Below are 19,072 nucleotides of genomic sequence, written 5' to 3'. Positions count from 1 at the left end.
CCTGACCTCAAATGATCCACCCACCTAGGCCTCCCAAATTGCTGGGATTGCAGGCGTGAGCCACCGTGCCTGGCCAGAAATGGATTTCAATAGAAGGATATGGGCAGCTGGCAGAATCAAAGGGGAACCTTTATATCAAGGCTCAGGAAGAACAGGAGCTGGGTTTGCTCCTCCAGCTCTCCGTGGTGGGGTTGAGTTGATGGTTGGCACAGGGCACTGTCATACCACTTTCTGCTCCTAGTTCAATAGTCAGAGCCCAGGGAGAAGGCATCCAATGAGACAAGGGTAGGACCCCCACATCAAGACTGGGAAGAGGGAAATTGTCTAGATAGGCAAAGGTAGTGGAGTCTACTGCAGGAGCCACTTCAGACCACTGGGGCAGTTACCGCGATGGAAAGTGAGCTGGCTGCTGCCTGTCCGCTTCATTCTGCCTGCTGGAAAGTAACTCGGAAGCTTCTGATACAGGCACCCAGGAGAGACACCCCTCTGCACCCCGCTGCAGCTCCATCTGTGAAAGCTGTCTGAATGCTCCCTTCCATCCACACTTGGAAGTATTTCTGCCTCGGGGTCCTGGACCAACACAGCTTTGGTGGACGGTTTTTCTCTCATTCCTAAATTGCCTCCAGCACTTTTCCAATCAGGAAAACCAAAAGGAAAAGCCAATGGTGAGGAAGGGGAGAGAGGTGGGGCACTTTCCTGGGGGTGGCAGGGAAGACAAGCTGGTGTTTAGTTAAAGCATTAATCAGTGTCATCCACAGATTCCTCAACTGAAAGGTCTGGGGTAGACTCAAAAGTGTATGGAACTAGCAGACGCCCTTGGGAGTCTCTTCAGTCCTCTAGATTTGGAGATTCTCCAGATGAGAGAGTGATCTTATCTCAAATGGTGGGGAGGTGAAGTCCACACAGTGTTCATTTTCAGATTCTGATTTATTGGGCTGAAGAGAGCATCTGTGATGGCCCACATGTCTGCCTCAGTCACCTGCCCCAATCCTGCCCACTACTGTCCTGGAACACAGGCCTGAAATGCCTGGGAGGGGTGTCATCTTGATCTGGAATCAGGCAGTTGCAATGCCTGCTGAGTGCAAAACACTTTTGATTCTAAAAATCTTACCTTGATGGAGTCTTTCTAAAGCATTCAATCTAGTTTGCATAGAAGGAACAATTCTGGCTAGGCATGGTGGTTCATGCCTGTAATCCCAGTACTTTGGGAGGCTGAGGTGGGTGAATCACTTGAGGTCAGGAGTTCGACGCCAGCCTGGCCAACTTGGTGAAGCCCCGTCTCTACCAAAAATAAAAAAATTAGCCTGGTGTGGTTGTGAGCACCTGTAATCGCTTGAACCTGGGAGGCAGAGGTTGCAGTGAGTCAAGATCGTGTCACTGCACTCCAACCTGGGTGACAGGGTGAGATTCCATCTCTAAATAAATAAACAAGCAAAAGAACAATTCTGTTTGTTTTCACACTCATATTCCCTTAGTTTATGTAATAGTCAAGTAAATCACTTACATTACAAGGAGCGTAATAGGTCTGGTGGCAAACTGAGCTGAGCTTTGTCATGCATGCCCCTCAACCTAGGAAGTCAAGGTCTCTCCCAGCCATCCTGGCTCCCTGTCTGGGGACAAATTGCCTATTACACAGAAATATTGACAATGGCTGACTCTAGTTTGTAGGTTTATGGGTGATATTTTTGGGTGGTGCTATTTTATAGTCTCTAAAATTTCTGTAGGCTTATATTACTTTTTATAATCAAAGAAAAATGTGTTTTTAAAGACATATTTGCACATTGAAATGTATTTTTGGCATTTATGAGGAATATACCAAAGATAATTTTCAAGATTTTGTTGATAAGAGACAGAAAGGGAAAAAACAATCAGTTTTTGATGATAGTAGATGAAAGTGGTTGTATAGATTTTTTTGAGTGCCTTTATGTGTTTACCCTTTATTAACCAGACCTCTACTTACAAATGGAAATTGGAGTAAGAATTAACCATTGTAAAACCTCCTTAAGTGGGCCAATCAAGATAGGATTATTATTATTTTTTTTTTTTGAGACGGAGTCTCGCTCTGTCGCCCAGGCTGGAGTGCAGTGGCTGGATCTCAGCTCACTGCAAGCTCCGCCTCCCGGGTTCACGCCATTCTCCTGCCTCAGCCTCCCGAGTAGCTGGGACTACAGGCGCCTGCCACCTCGCCTGGCTAGTTTTTTTTTGTATTTTTTAGTAGAGACGGGGTTTCACAGTGTTAGCCAGGATGGTCTCGATCTCCTGACCTCGTGATCCACCCGTCTCAGCCTCCCAAAGTGCTGGGATTACAGGCTTGAGCCACCGCGCCCAGCAAGATAGGATTTTTAAAAGTTACTTTACGGACCAGGCATAGTGGCTCACACCTGTAATCCCAGCACTTTGGAAGGCCAAGGCGGGTGGATCACCTGAGGTCAGGAGTTCGAGACCAGCCTGGCCAACGTGGCGAAACCCCATCTCTACTAAAACTACAAAAATTATTAGCTGGGCATGGTGGCAAGCACCTGTAGTCCCAGCTACTTGGGAAGCTGAGACAGGAGAATCACTTGAACCTGGGAGGCAGAGGTTGCAGTGAGCAAGACTGTGCCACTGCACTTCAGCCTGGGTGACAGAGACCGACTCCAACTCAAAAAATAAAAACAAATAAAAAACGGCCAGGCGCGGTGTCTCAAGCCTTTAATCCCAGCACTTTGGGAGGCCGAGGCGGGCAGATCATGAGGTCAGGAGATCGAGACCATCCTGGCTAACACGGTGAAACCTCATCTCTACTAAAAATACAAAAAAATTAGCTGGGTATGGAGGAGGGTTCCTGTGATTCCAGCTACTCGGGAGGCTGAGGCAGGAGAATGGCATGAACTCGGGAGGAGGAGCTTGCAGTGAGTCGAGATTGCGCCACTGCACTCCAGCCTGGGCAACAGAGCAAGACTCTGTCTCAAAAAATAATAATAATAATAATAATAAATAAAAATAAAAAATAAAGTTACCTTATGTAGCATCGTATGTTTTTCGATTTACTAATTTTTTTTTTACTATAAATGTAATAGAATTCATTTCAGTAACCAACATTGAGAGAAAGGATACAACAGTCACTCAATCTAACCACTTAACTGTGACATTTTTGTTTCAAATTATTTTCTCCCCTAAACTTTCAAACCATTGATGAGTCTTGCCCCATTTTAGCCTCAAAACAATGTTCAGAATAGGCCAGGCAGATGTGATGGTTCCAGTAGGTTCTACATAGAGACAGCCAACCTGTCAAAGGGAACACCCACTGCCTGATTGCTTTGTGCCAGGCGGTTCTTCCAGAGTCAAGCTGGCTGTGTCCAGTGAGGGACACCGGCACCTTGGGAATGATTAGCACATTCCCCAGAAATAAGGCAACTCTCACTAACCGGACCACTTCATGGATCACTAGGACAACAAAGAAATACTAAGGTCACTTTATGTAGATGATTTTTGTTTATTTATGTGCATGTATTTTAAAATTTCTGATATTTGGTTCATCTCATCTTTCTTTCAGAAATATTATATTGTTTTAAGTCTCTGTGTCAGAAATTGATATAACTGTATGAAATATTTAATCTGCCATACAGACCCTTTTCTAATGACCTGAATACCTGAATACTTGTTCAGATAAAATTTAACATGATTTTAAAATTGTTTACCTTTTGGTGGTAATACAAAGCAATTGAATATATGCCAAACATTTCCCCTCTCATTTCTTTAACTATTAAAAAAAAAACCTCTGGATTTGTGGGGGGTTTTTTTGTTTGTTTTCGTAACATTCTCTGAAACTATTTTCATACCTCAGGACAATTTTTTTCTTTGGGAGAACTTTCTGCCACTTTGCTGCGTTTTAGTCCAGAGAAACTGAAGGGTGGAATCCAAACAAAACCTTGTTTACTTTTTCCACACTTCAGGAACTAGAGTAAATTCAGTCCACTGAATCGTAGGGGGATGGAAAAGAAAAAAGGCTTTTCGTTGTGCACAGCTGAAGTTAGCAAAGAAGGCTTTGTTTACACTGGACATTAACATCCTAATTAAAAGGATAAGGCAATATATTGATAATGATAGATAATTGCCCTTGAGAGCAGCTATTGATGAGCTCTGGTAATCAAATGTTTGGAGGTATTGAGATGTTAATAGAGTTAAATTCTAGAAGCTGCCCAACTTTTGTGGAAGGAACTTAACATTTGGACAGTTTTGTTCTGGCAATCACCCTTGACGGTGCTTCACCTGGGTTCAGACAGGCAGTATATTCTCTTGGGCGCCTGTCACTTTACTGTTGGCTTCAGGAAAGAGACAGGGCCCCACAGGTCTCCCTGACCCGGGTTGAGGCTGGTGGCTGCGTCAGGCTGTCCAGTCAGGCAGCGCACCAGCCAGCCTTCCACTGCTGTTTCACCTTTCCATTCCCTCATTTTCCCCCATTGGCTCCCAATGTGGGACACTGCTGTGGGCTTTGGTTTTCTACCTCAGTGAGCATTCAGCAGTCTGTTTTGACACCTTGCTTTTAGAGCCAGACTTAAAGCAAGGCACGGAATCACTTTCTTAGGAGGTCAAGAAAAACAAATCTAATCGAGCTTCCACTGGTAGGTTATTGCTACTCTTTCTGCTTTATTTTTTTTTTTCTGCTTTATTTTTATTCATTTAATGTTTGAGACAGAGTCTCGCTCTCTAGCCCAAGCTACAGTGCAGTGGCACAATCACGGCTCACTTTCAGCCTCCTCCTCCAGAGCTCAAGCAAGCCTCCCACCCAGCTTCCCTGGTAGCTGAGACTACAGGTGCAACCCCGTGCCTGGCCAATCTTTATATTTTTCATAGAGAAGGGGTTTTGCCATGTTGCCCAGACTAGTCTTCAGCTTCTGGCCTCAAGTAATTCGTTTACATCGACCTCCCAAAGTGTTGGGATAACTGGCATGAGCCGCCGCATCTGGCTATTTCTGCATTATATTAAAGAAAGGCTTCTTCCTTCCATACTATGTTAGGACATATACAATGGCTGCTATTTAACCATTTTAAATGTATTAAGTGTACTTTTTAAACATTGTGGTAAAAACCACATAACATTTACCACCATAACCATTTTTAAGCATATGATTCAATGGTATTAAATACATTCCTAGCCGGGCGTGGTGGCTCAAGCCTGTAATCCCAGCACTTTGGGAGGCCGAGACGGGCGGATCACGAGGTCAGGAGATCGAGACCATCCTGGCTAACACAGTGAAACCCCGTCTCTACTAAAAATACAAAAAGTAGCCGGGCGAGGTGGCGGGCGCCTGTAGTCCCAGCTACTCGGGAGGCTGAGGCAGGAGACTGGCGTAAACCCGGGAGGCAGAGCTTGCAGTGAGCTGAGATCTGGCCACTGCACTCCAGTCCGGGCCACAGAGCGAGACACTGCCTCAAAAAAAAAAAAAAAATAAATAAATAAATAAATACATTCCTAATGTGCAAGCATCACCACCACCCATCATCATAACGCTTCTCATCTTGTAAAACTGAAACTCTGTGCAAATGACACCATAGCTTCTCATTGTCCTTTCCCCTCAACCCTGACAACCACTACTCTACCTTCTGTCTTTATGATTTTGGCTACTCCTCTTCATACAAGTAGAATCATACAGTATTTGTCTTTTTGTGACTGGCTGATTTCACTTAGCATAGTGTCCTCAAGGTTCATCCAAGTTATAGCACATGTCAGACATTTGTTTTTCTTAAGGTTGAATACCATTCTGTTATATGAAAACACCACATTTTGTTTATTTATTCATCTGTTGGTAGACACTTGGGTTGCTACCATGTTTTTGCCAATGTGAATAATGCTGCTGTGAACATGGGTATATGCAGATATATCTTTGAGACTCTGCTTTCAATTCTTTTGGGTATATACCCAGAAGTAGAATGGTTAAATTCGATGGTTATTCTAATTTAAATTTTTTAGAGGAACTGTTTTCCACAGTGACTGCACCAGTTTACATTCCCACCAACAGTACACAAGGGTTTCTGTTTTTCCATATCCTTGCCAACATTTGTCATTTTCTGTTTTCTTGATACTAGCCATCCTGATGGGCGTGAGGTGGTATCTCACTATAGCTATAGTTTTTCTAATGATTGGTGATGTTGAGCATCTTTTCATTTTCTTATTGGCCATTGGTGTGTCTTCTTCTTTCTTTTTTTTTGAGACGGAGTCTCGCTCTGTCACCCAGGCTGGAGTGCAGTGGCCGGATCTCAGCTCACTGCAAGCTCCGCCTCCCGGGTTCACGCTATTCTCCTGCCTCAGCCTCCAGAATAGCTGGGACTACAGGCGCCCACCACCTCGCCTGGCTAGTTTTTTTGTATTTTTTAGTAGAGACGGGGTTTCACCATGTTAGCCAGGATGGTCTCGATCTCCTGACCTCGTGATCCGCCCGTCTCGGCCTCCCAAAGTGCTGGGATTACAGGCCTGAGCCACCGCGCCCGGCCTGGTGTGTCTTCTTTAAAGAAAGTCTGTTCAAGTCTTTTGTCCATTTTTGAAAGTGGTTGGTTTTTTGGGGTTTTTTTTTATTGTTAATTTTTAAGATTTCTGAGTATCAATTCCTCATCAGATATATGATTTGCAAATATTTTCTCCCATTCTATGGGCTTCTGTTTTACTCTGTTGATGTGTCTTTTGATGCCCAAAATTTTAAAATTTTTGTGAAGTTCATCTATTTTTTCTTTTTTTATCTGTGCCTTTAGTGTTATATCCAAGAAATCTCTGCCCAGTCCAATGTCATGAAGCCTTTTTTTTTTTTTTTTGAGACAAAGCCTCACTCTGTGCCCAGGCTGGAGTGCAGTGGCACGATCTTGGCTCACTGCAAACTCCACCTCCCAGGTTCAAGTGATTCTCCTGCCTCAGACTCCCAAGTAGCTGAGACTACAGGTGCCCACCACCATTCCTGGCTAATATTTTTCTTTCTTTTTTTTTTTTTTTTTTGAGATGGAGTCTCACTCTGTCGCCCAAATTGGAGTTCTATGGCGTGATCTCAGCTCACTGCAACTTCCACCTCCCAAGTTCAAGCGATTTTCCTGCCTCAGCATCCTGAGTAGCTGGGATTACAGGCACCCCCACCATGCCCAGCTAATTTTTGCACTTTTAGTAGAGATGGGGTTTCACCATGTTGGGCAGGCTGGTCTCGAACTGCTGACCTCAGGTGATATACCCACCTCAGCCTCCCAAAGTGCTGGGATTACAGGCTTGAGCTACCGTGCCCGCCTATTTTTGTATTTTTAGTAGAGACAGGATTTTACCATGTTGGCCAGGCTGGTCTCAAACTCTTGATCTCAGATGATCCACCCACCTTGGCCTCCCAAAGTGCTGGGATTACAGGTGTGAGCCACTGCACGTAGCCTATGAAGCTTTCACCCTATGTTTTCTTCTAAGAGTTTTTCATAGGTTTAAGTTCTACATTTAGGTCTCTGAACCATTTTGAATTGACTTTTGTATATGGTGTTAGATGAGTCCGACTTCACTCTTTTGCATGTGGATATGCCACTTTTCCCTGCACCATCTATTGAAAAAATTGTCCTTTTCCCATTGAATGGCTTTGACACTCTTTTCAAAAATTGTTTGACCATATATATACATATTAAGGTTTACTTCTGGGCTCTTTATTTTGTTCCATTGGCTTATATGTTTGTCTTTATGCCAGTACCACACTGTTTTGATTACTGTAAATTTGTACTAAGTTTTTTTTTTGTTCTTTTTTTGTTTTTTTTTTTGAGACGGAGTCTCGCTCTGCCGCCCAGGCTGGAGTGCTGTGGCCGGATCTCAGCTCACTGCAAGCTCCGCCTCCCAGGTTCACGCCATTCTCCTGCCTCAGCCTCCCGAGTAGCTGGGACTACAGGCGCCCACCACCTCGCCTGGCTAATTTTTTTGTATTTTTTAGTAGAGACGGGGTTTCACCGTGTTAGCCAGGATGGTCTCGATCTCCTGACCTCATGATCCGCCCATCTCGGCCTCCCAAAGTGCTGTGATTACAGGCTTGAGCCACCGCGCCCGGCCAATTTGTACTAAGTTTTAAAATCAGGACGTGTGAATCCTTCAGCTTTGTTTTTCTTTTTCAAGATTTTTTTTTTTTTTTTTTTTTTTTTTTGAGGCGGTGTCTCGCTCTGTCGCCCGGACTGGAGTGCAGTGGCCGGATCTCAGCTCACTGCAAGCTCCGCCTCCCGGGTTCACGCCATTCTCCTGCCTCAGCCTCCCGAGCAGCTGGGACTACAGGCGTCCGCCACCTCGCCCAGCTAGTTTTTTGTATTTTTAGTAGAGACGGGGTTCACCGTGTTAGCCAGGATGGTCTCGATCTCCTGACCTCATGATCCGCCCATCTCGGCCTCCCAAAGTGCTGGATTACAGGCTTGAGCCACCGCGCCCGGCCAATTTGTACTAAGTTTTAAAATCAGGACGTGTGAATCCTTCAGCTTTGTTTTTCTTTTTCAAGATTTTTTTTTTTTTTTTTTTTTTTGAGGCGGTGTCTCGCTCTGTCGCCCGGACTGGAGTGCAGTGGCCGGATCTCAGCTCACTGCAAGCTCCGCCTCCCGGGTTCACGCCATTCTCCTGCCTCAGCCTCCCGAGCAGCTGGGACTACAGGCGTCCGCCACCTCGCCCAGCTAGTTTTTTGTATTTTTAGTAGAGACGGGGTTTCACCGTGTTAGCCAGGATGGTCTCGATCTCCTGACCTCGTGATCCGCCCATCTCGGCCTCCCAAAGTGCTGGGATTACAGGCTTGAGCCACCGCGCCCGGCCCAAGATTGTTTTTACTATTTTAGGTCCCTAGAGATTCCATATGAATTTTAGTATGGGCTTTACTATTTCTGCAATAATTTTACCATGTTTGGTTTTTTAAATGTCAGTTTTATGCCATTCAACTTAATAGCTGGACTCTATGGCCAACAATAAAGTGAGGTAGGCTAAAGGAGTACGGAACCGATATTTATTGAAGATACAATATGTACTAGGCTTGATAACCCACTTACACCTCAAATTACCTCTGCAGTATAAACGATGTGAGGGTGAGTATACGGCTCAGCTATTTGCTAAGCAAGTAAATGCTTAGCAGTGGCATAAAATAGACTGGGATATGACAATATCTTCCAGAATGTTTATGAATGTAAGCCCTGTTATATACAAAAAGCATATATGAAAAGTATACCTGATATAGTTAATAGTAACTCAATTGTACATTTTATAATAACTTAAAGGGCCGGGCGCGGTGGCTCAAGCCTGTAATCCCAGCACTTTGGGAGGCCGAGACGGGTGGATCACGAGGTCAGGAGATCGAGACCATCCTGGCTAACACGGTGAAACCCCGTCTCTACTAAAAATACAAAAAACTAGCCGGACGAGGTGGCGGGCTCCTGTAGTCCCAGCTACTTGGGAGGCTGAGGCAGGAGAATGGCGGGAACCCGGGAGGCGGAGCTTGCAGTGAGCCGAGATCCGGCCACTACACTCCAGCCTGGGCGACAGAGCGAGACTCCGTCTCAAAAATAAATAAATAAATAAATAAATAAATAACTTAAAGAGTGCAATTGGATTGTCTGTAACTCAAAGGATAAATGCTTGAGGGGATGGATACCCCATTCTCCATGAGGTGCTTATTTCACATTGCGTGACCTGTATCAAAACATCTCATGTACTCCACAAATATATACACCTACTATGTACCCACAAAATTTAAAAATTGAAAAAAAAGTGCACAAGGAGGTGGCTGGCATATGTTAGCAGCTCAGTGAATGTTGGGATGGAGAAGCTGGGGCTCAGAGAAGTGAAATCACATGTCCAAAATAAAGTTGATACGTAGTGGAGACAAACACCAGCATTTTCGGTTGAATTCAAAACCCAAGTTCTTTCCATTTCACTCCCATGGTTGGATTTTATACAAGCTCTAGTCTTGGTAGCCCCAACAACTCTGGTCCCCACAATCCCCCAATGTCCACTGACAGTTCTTAGTCACATGATCAGCAAAGTCTGTGAGGTGGTCATCCAGGTCTGGACCACTGGAACTGGAAGAAAGGGCAAAGACTAGAGGACTTGCCCCACATGCATAGCCACTGACCCTGCTCAGCTTCCTCACCACCCCGACAGCCTGCTGATGGCTGAACTGGAGGCCAGACTGTCAGAAGTGTGTGAACCAGAGCAATTCCATCTTGAATAGGAGCTGGGTAAAATGAGGCTGAGACCTACCGGGCTGCATTCCCATACGGTTAAGGCATTCTAAGTCATAGGATGACATACAAGGTTGACACAAGATACAGGTCATAAAGACCTTGTTGATAAAACAGGTTGCAGTAAAGAAGCTGGCTAAAATTCCCCAAACCAAGATGATGATGAGAGTGACCTCTGGTCTTCCTCCCGGTTACCCTCTCACCAGCGCCATGACAGTTTACAAATGCCATGGCAACATCAGGAAGTTACCCTACATGGTCTAAATAGGAGAAGCATGAATAATCAACACCTTGTTTAGCATATCATCAAAGAATAACCATAAAATGGGCAACCAGCAGCCCTCGGAGCTGCTCTGTCTATGGAGTAGTAGCCATTCTTTATTCCTTAACTTTTTCTTTTTTCTTTCTTTCTTGTTTTTTTTTTTTTTTTTTTTTTTTTTTTTTTTTTTTTTTTTTGAGACAGAGGTTTGCTCTTGTTGCCCAGACTGGAGTGCAATGGTGTGATCTCGGCTCACCACAACCTCTGCCTCCCGGGTTCAAGCAATTCTCCTGCCTCAGCCCCCCAAGTAACTGGGACCACAGGCATGCACCACCACACCCAGCTAATTTGCTATTTTTAGTAGAGACAGATTTTTCCATGTTGGTCAGGCTGGTCTTGAACTTCTGACCTCAGGTGATCTGCCTGCCTCAGCCTCCCAAAGTGCTGGGATTACAGGCATGAGCCACCATGCCCAGCCTTTATTCCTTTACTTTCTTAAACTTGCTTTCACTTTACTCTATGGACTCACCCTGAATTCTTTCTTGCACAAGATCCAAGAACCCTCTTTTGGGGTCTGGATTGGGACCCCTTTCCTGTAACAAGACAGTATCCCCTTGGCAGACATAAGATTCTGCACCCCTACTTGGTCTCCAATTTCCACAGATGGAGAAGGAGGGAAACGAGGGAAAATGCTTACTGAGGCATCTTCTATGAGCAGTCACCATACTAAGCTCTTTACTTACATTGCTTCTTGCACTGTTCACAACAATCCATGATTATCCTCAATTTAGAAATGTGAAAACTGAGATCACTGATGAAAAGCCACACACTGCATTTTGACTTGGCTCTCTTTCATTACAGAACCTTTATGACCCAAGATGGAACTGAAATGCCATCCTATTTATCAAGAAGGAGCATAAGAACAGCTAGAGGAGAGATGCAAGATTGAAATATCATGGAATGGGCTATGGTTTATCCTTTCTTCTGGTTATAAAACATCATCAGGTTGCAATTGCTCAGATCAGAAATTCCCAAGCTTTTAATAAGGCCCTCAGGGAACCTCATTCAGGGACAACTGCCCTGTCACTGGGAATAAGTAGAGTGTGTGGGAAATATGTTGTCCTTGGTAAAACCTCCCCTTAGGAAAGAAGGCAAGAGAATTAAGTAAGATAATGATGGGCCAAAAGGAGAAAATAGAGAAAGAGGCTGCATGCTACAGAGAACAAGAGCAAAGATTCGAAAGCTTGGCACAGTTGGGCTTGAAACCATCTGTGTAAAGGGGACTAATAATGCTGACCTCATTGGGTCAAAAATGACGTTTAAAATGATGGTGTTTGCAAGGGACCTAACACGTATTAAGAATTTAATAAACATTGGTTTTCCTCCCTTCTCCTAGGGATTAGGCAAAGCAACATCACTTTGCTTAAATGCATATAAAAAGGCTTCAGACTGCTTCTTAACAATGAGCATCTTTTGACAGTGAATATGCAAACCAAAAATAAAGAGTAGTTGAGAAACTTTGGCCAGTGGTATCCCTATCTCTGCTTACGATCTGGCTCGTCACGAGGGTTTTCCAACTTGGAAAACAGCAGAGGCTCCTGTTTGCAATGCTGCATCTCTGACAGGGGTGAGCCTGCCCCTTCCCTGACTCCAGCCCATGCTGGGAACAAAAGGATCTTGGGGAGAAAAGCCCTCCCTCTTGGTGCCCCCTTTGTCATTAGCAGAAGGACCAAACCTTAGGAAGGAAGACTAGAGATGGAGAGGGTGGGGGCAATAGAAGGTTTTTACAGCTGAGTTTTCCTGTGTGCTATGAAATATGCAAAAAAGAGAGAACCAGGGCCTGTAGAGTAACAATTCATAGAGTCACAGATTTCAGAATCTAAGGTAAGATCATAACGTGTTGTTGTGATCATTTTATTCACATTCTCTCATCAGTATCAAGCTGATCCTAGGTACAACTCATTGAGACATTCAATGTTCTTAGCATGCACTTTGTTTCTCCTTTAGAAGTATAAGAAGCATTTCAGCTATTTTTTCCATGTGTAATTGTTTCCCTTGGATCCTGATGCTGTAGTTCCTGTCCATTGTTGTTTGTCAAAGAGCTTTCATTAACGCATACGGCTTCAGGGAGTTCTGCCTTAGAGCGGCTGTTGAATCCCAACATGTTCCCTGCGTCCTTCAGGGTTGGTGTTAGCCTGTGCCCCTCCTTGCCTGTCCCGCCCATTTGTTCTGCTTTCCCTCTCACGTTACTGAAGGCAAACATCTCAAATGAACCATTTAACCCCAACCCCTACTTTCTTCCAGCTCTGTTGGATCCCGAGGCTTTTAAAACATTTGACTCATTCAAATGGACTTATTCAAACTGACAAAATGCAGTTTTATAGAACTCTAGCCATGAAAACACTATAGAAACAGGCTTTAGGTCTTTATCATTCTGCAGAATAATAAAAAAGGAGAACCAAAGTGATTCAAATGGCTGTTTGTTTATTGAGTGCACAGGGCGTTAGGGACCAGGCTTGGGAGACAGCCTTCTGTTTCCTCCCCACTTCATTCCTCTGCTCTGATACATTAGCACTTGCCCTCTGGGCAAGCAGACTGACTATTTCACTGGGCGACTGCCCACATTTTACTTTTTTATAACAAGTAAATATATTTCCATTTTAGCGTGGTTTTCGCTTAGGGGCCACATAGTAGGCCTGGGAGAGGAATGGCTTTGCATGTTGAGAGAGGGAAGGCCAAGGCCAAGATCAGTGTGGATATCAGGTAGGTCTGCAAGCCTTTACTGGATTAGACAGACACATGCCAATTACTTCCAAAAGCTTGTGTTTCCTCTACCACCCTCACCTTCTGAAACTTAATGTCTTGTTTATGGAATACCAGGAAGTAGCTGCATGCCATGAGGTGGTTTTTTATGCACAAAAGAGTTCAAGACACCAACAGTCACACTAATTTTTCTTTTTAAATTACTTTTATTTTTCAGTAGCTTGAGCACACGCTTAACTAACTTTGTTTTTCTGAGATGCCCAAACCCTGCTTAGGAAGGACTGCCTATGGAATGAAAAACTGTTCCACAATCACTGACAGGGTCCTCCACAAAATAAAGTGTTAGTTTGGCCAAGCAGCAAGAGTATATCACATTTTTATTTATTTATTTAGTTAGTTAGTTAGTTAGTTAGTTAAGAAGGAGTCTCGCTCTGTCACCCAGGCTAGAGTGCAGTGGTATGATCTCGGCTCACTGCAACCTCCGCCTCCCAGGTTCAAGCGATTCTCCTGCTTTAGCCCCCTAAGTAGCTGGGATTACAGGCATGTGCCAACATGCCCGGCTAATTTTTGTATTTTTAGTAGAGATGGTGTTTCACCATGTTGGTCAGGCTGGTCTCGAACTCCTAACCTCGTGAATCACCCGCATTGGCCTCCCAAAGTGCTGGGATTACAGGCTTGAGCCACCGTGCCCGGCCTGAGTATATCACATATTGGCTAAGCAAGTGGTTTTCCGCATTTGCTGTGTATGGGATTTACCCAGGTGATCAAAACGTATGCAGTTCAGATTCTGCCCCAGAGATTCTCATTTTATGAGCCTAGGCCTAAGTGCCTTCTTCTTCTCTCTCTCTCTTTTTCTTTTTCTTTTTTTTTTTTTTTGACAGAGTCTAGCTCTGTTGCCCAGGCTGGAGTCCAGTAGTAAGATCTCCACTCACTGTGACCTCTGCCTCCCCAGTTCAAGTGATTCTCCTGCCTCAGCCTCCTGAGTAGCTGGGATTACAGGCATGTGCCACTGTGCCTGGCTAATTTTTTTTTTTTTTTTCTGTGTTTTTAGTAGAGGCAGGGTTTTACCATGTTGGCCAGGCTGGTCTCTAACTCCTGACCTCAAGTGATCTGCCCACCTTGGCCTCCCAAAGTGCTGGGATTACAGGCGTGAGCCACCATGCCTGGCACTGAGTGTCTTTTAAAAGCTCTTCAGGTGATTCTGATAGACAGCCAGGGTTCAGAACACTTGGGCTAGGCGCTCTCCTTTACAGAAAGATCCAAAATTTATTGTAGAAAGATCTATAAAATAAATTTGTTGTTTGGAGGTCTCTAACTACAAAACTAGAGCTATTGGATTGATTGTACTGTATGTAAATTGTTCTTCTACCATTAACAACCACCCAACAACTGTGTAAATACATTAGACCCTAGTCTCCTCATCTGTAAAATGGAGGCTTAGCTTATAAGGTTTCCAAGGTCCCTCGCAGCTCTAACTTTTTATCATATTATGATTCCTAAATTGCTCCAATTGCTGAAGAGGATTTCAGCTGGAGGAAATAAGTAGGAATTTGAAAGAAAGAGGCTAAAATCATCATCGTCACCGTAAACAATACTTGATAGAGCCAGATCTTAAATCTGGGTTCCTTAAGGGGCTCTTTATGTGGCATAGTTAAGAACACAGACTTAACGATGCTCAGCTCAGCTGCTTATGACCTTGCGCGTATTACCTAACTTCTTCACCTCAGTTTCTTCGTCTGTAAAGTGGAGTCAGCAATAGCATCTACGTCATAGAATTTTTTAGAAGATTAATTGAGTTTATATAAAATACTTCTATGTTGGCCAGGCTGGTCTTGAACTACCTGAACTTGCAGGAGAATAGTTGTTTTAAAGCACATTATTCAAATTCTCTTTTGCCACATCTATTACGGTCCTGGGTTGTTCTTAAACAGCCAGAGAAAATAGGTCATTTGGAAGAGTAATCTACTTCGACCTTGCTTGGAAGAGTAATCTACTTTAAGCAAATGAAAATAAATACTTTGTGATTTATGTGGGAGACAAAACAGCAGACAATGATTTGACTTACTTGAATATTTATTATCTTACATAATGGTAAAATTCTCTCCAGTGGTTTTCCTATTGCATTTTATACAAGCATTTGATTCGCTTTAGGCGTTAAATGAGGAGGGAGAGCGTCAGAAGCCTCAGGTGGAGATCAGGACATTTGGTTTCCAATCTTACCTCTGCCTTAGCCACACCACCAGCTCTCGAAGCCTCAACCTCCTTGGCTGAAGTAAAGCATGAGTAACTTGTCTAAGGGCCCTATCCACAGTGAATTCTGTTTAGGAGTGACTTTTGGTCAATATATTTTATTTATTTTATTTTTATTTTTTGAGGTGGGGTCTCACTGTCACCCAGGCTAGACTATGGTGATGTGATCTTGGCTCACTGCAGCCTGGACATCCTGAGCTCAAAGGATCCTCCCTCCCCAACCTCCCAAGTAGATGGGACTACTGGTGTGTACCACCACACCGGGATAATTTTTGTGTGTGTGTGTTTTTTTTTTCTGTACAGACAGCGTCTCCCTATGTTGCCTAGGCTGGTCTTGAACTCCTGGGTTCAAGCAATCCTCCCTCCACAACCTCACAAAGTCGTGGGATTACAGAACCTACACACCGTGGGGTGTGAGCTACAGAACCTAGCAGACTTTTGGTCAGTTTGTTGATCTTTTCAAAGAACCAGCTTTCGGTTTTATGGATTTTTTTTTTCTCTATTGTTTTTCTAGTCTCTATTTTATTAATTTCTGCTCTAATCTCTGTAATTTTCTTCTTTCTTTTTGCTTTAGATTTAGTTTGTTGTTTTCCTTTCTTTTTTTTTTTTTTTTTTTTTTTGAGACAGAGTCTCGCTCTGTCGCCCGGGCTGGAGTGCAGTGGCCGGATCTCAGCTCAGTGCAAGCTCTGCCTCCCGGGTTTACGCCATTCTCCTGCCTCAGCCTCCGGAGTAGCTGGGACTACAGGCGCCCGCCACCTCGCCCGGCTAGTTTTTTGTATTTTTTTTAGTAGAGACGAGGTTTCACTGTGTTAGCCAGGATGGTCTCGATCTCCTGACCTCGTGATCCGCCCGTCTCGGCCTCCCAAAGTGCTGGGATTACAGGCTTGAGCCACCGCGCCCGGCCTGTTTTCCTTTCTTAAGGTGGAAGTTTAGACTACTGATTTGAAGTTACTGTCCTTTCTTAATGTCAACATTCAGAGCTATAAATTTCCTTTTAGTCACTGCCCTAGATATTTCCCATAAGTTCTCATATGTTGCATCTTCATTTTCATTCATGTCAGGCTATTTCTTTTTGTGAGTTTTCCAACTTTTTTCCTACTGTTGATTTTATTCTGCTGTGTTCAGAGAACACACTTGGTAGTATTTCCTTTTTTTTTTTTCTTTTTTCTTTTTCTTTTTCTTTTTTTGAGACAGAGTTTCGCTCTTGTTGCCCAGGCTGGAGTGCAATGGCGGGATCTCAACCTCCGCCTCCCAAATTCAAGAGATTCTCCTGCCTCAGCCTGCTGAGTAGCTGGGATTACAGGCATGCGCTACCACGCCCAGCTAATTTTGTATTTTTAGTAGAGATGGGGTTTCTCCATGTTGGTCATGCTAGGCTTGAACTCCTGACCGCATTTGATCTGCCTGCCTCAGCCTCCCATAGTGCTGGGATTACAGGCGTGAGGCACCACGCCTGGCCCCTGTTTCTATCTTTTAAAATGTATTGAGGTTTGTTTTGTTGCCTAGCCCATGGTTTATCCTGGAGAACGTTCCATTTGCACTTGAGAAGAATGTGCATTCTTCTGTTGTTGGGTGGAGTGCTCCATAGACGTCGACTAGGTCTAGTTGTTTTACATGTCATTCAGGTCTTTTATTTCCTTGTTGATCTGTCCAGTTGTTCTACCCACCACTGAAAACGTTATATTGAAGGACGTACTTGACCTTTGAAAAATACTTCGACTATATGAGGCATACAGTAGTTCAACATCTAAGGGGTGTTTATATCTATGAAGCACAATTGTAGTCACAGCACCGTGTAAAGCAGATAAATAATGATATTTAGAGTTCTTTTCTTTTTTCTTAGGAGGAATGTGTCTCAGGAGTATTCTCTTTATTTTATTTATTTCATTATTTATTTTTTGAGACGGAGTCTCACTGTCTCACCCAGGCTGGAGTGCAGTGACATGATCTCAGCTCACTGCAACCTCCACCTACCTGGTTCAAGCGATTCTCCCACCTCAGGCTCCCGAGTAGCTATGATTACAGAGGTGCACACCACCATGCTTGGCTAATTGTGTGTGTATATATTTTTTTTTAGTAGAGACAGAGTTTCACCATGTTGGTCAGGCTGGTCTCAAACTCCTGACCTCAAGTGATCCAGTGATCCTCCTGCCTTGGCCTCTCAAAGTGCTGGGATTACAGGTGTGAGCCACCGTGCCCAGCTGGTAGTATTCCCTTTTTTAAAATGGAAAGTAGAAGCCTGGAGCAGCTACCTGATGTGCCCAAGACACAGTGAAAGAGAGTGGTTGAGCAGGGACAGTGGGTGTCTTTGAGGGCTCCCAGGATCACCTTCTCATCAGAAAAACCGCCTTCCTTGTGGGCTGGTTACAAGCTGATAGACACGTGCCAACATACTGTGTGTGTGTCAGTGTGACACAGGGAGAGAAAGAGAAAGTGTGTGTGAAGTGCACAGGGCAATTGCGACGCTAACTTTCTGTTTATCCTGGAGCCAGTCAGGTTTAATCATTCCTGGAATTTTCATGCATGAACAGGGTGTTGTTGTGGACTCATTATTTACATAACATTTTTCTTTCCTCTCCCTCTCAGCTGAGGGGGAAAGGGGCTTTCTCTGGAGCCAGGAGAGACACCACCTCCTCTTATCTTTAGTGCTAAGAGCCCACAGGCATGCCTGCTGCCTGCTGCATCCTCTGGACTGTGTTAGGGACATGACTTGCAGTGTCAGACCAAACATTTGTAAGGCAGATATGCACAAGGCTTCTCTCTACTCTTGTTTCCTGTCTTTCCTCATTCTCACCTGGTTGTCCACACAGTAGGCACTCAATCAATATTTATTGATTTGGTTTTGTAATGAGGCCAGGCCAAGTTATATCCTGGTTAATGAACTACTGACTTCAATGAGAAGTGGGGCTCTGTTTCTCAGGCACTTTCTGGAGTCTCTCTCTCAGAATGACAGATGAAGACCGAGAGGGAACAAGCAGCAGCCCAGGGTCACAGCAAGAGTGGGACGCCTGGACTCTGGTCCTGCCACTGAGATGTGCCACCTCTTAGGGGAGCCCTGGCCTCTGTGTCCATGACTGTACTGTATGGGTGCTTAATCTAAAGACTGGCAGGGTTGACTTCTGCTTTAATATTTTCTCATTCTGTGAAATGAAATGCACCCTTCCTTTGCTCACTTGCTTTCATACTCATGCCCTGATTCAACAAATATTGATACAGCACCCACTCAGTGCCAGGCACAAAGGAGACCTGGAGTGGCAGGTAGGGATGGGGATGCATAGAGAAACAATGGGCAGCTCCAACCCTTGAATCCATCTTGCTGGGTGGAGGGTCAGAATGTGAGATAGACATCTACGTGGATACTACTACTGGGCGGGATCAGATCGATAGCTCCTGGGGTAACTCCCCACACGGGCCTGTACAGAGGGTGCTTGCCTCAGAAATCTGGGAAACTGAGGTAATGCGAAGGGGAGTGGGTAGGAAGGTTCAGTGGGACTCTCCTGAGCACTTCACTACATTTAAAGAGATCACAGATCACCTCTCACCCACCCGATGGAGACATCAGGAATGTATGCACATGATGACTGTGTGTCTAGATATTTTGAGTTGAGT

General features: G+C 44.4%; 1 long non-coding RNA gene across 2 annotated transcripts in view; it reads left to right on the top strand.

Moving 5' to 3' along the window:
• Positions 1–12,923, top strand: part of LOC117079477 — a 35,506-nt gene extending 22,583 nt beyond the window's left edge. For both annotated transcript variants that reach the window (XR_004435468.1, XR_004435467.1), the window contains exons 2-3: positions 11,312–11,420; positions 12,578–12,923. This is a non-coding gene — a long non-coding RNA (uncharacterized LOC117079477). The remainder of the gene's footprint in view (positions 1–11,311; positions 11,421–12,577) is intronic.
• The last annotated feature ends 6,149 nt before the right edge of the window (positions 12,924–19,072 follow it).

This window comes from Trachypithecus francoisi, unplaced genomic scaffold (genome assembly GCF_009764315.1).
Source record: "Trachypithecus francoisi isolate TF-2019V2 unplaced genomic scaffold, Tfra_2.0 Lachesis_group7, whole genome shotgun sequence".
In the NCBI taxonomy this organism is placed as follows: Eukaryota; Metazoa; Chordata; class Mammalia; order Primates; family Cercopithecidae; genus Trachypithecus; species Trachypithecus francoisi.
This window is presented reverse-complemented; position numbering and strand designations above follow the sequence as displayed.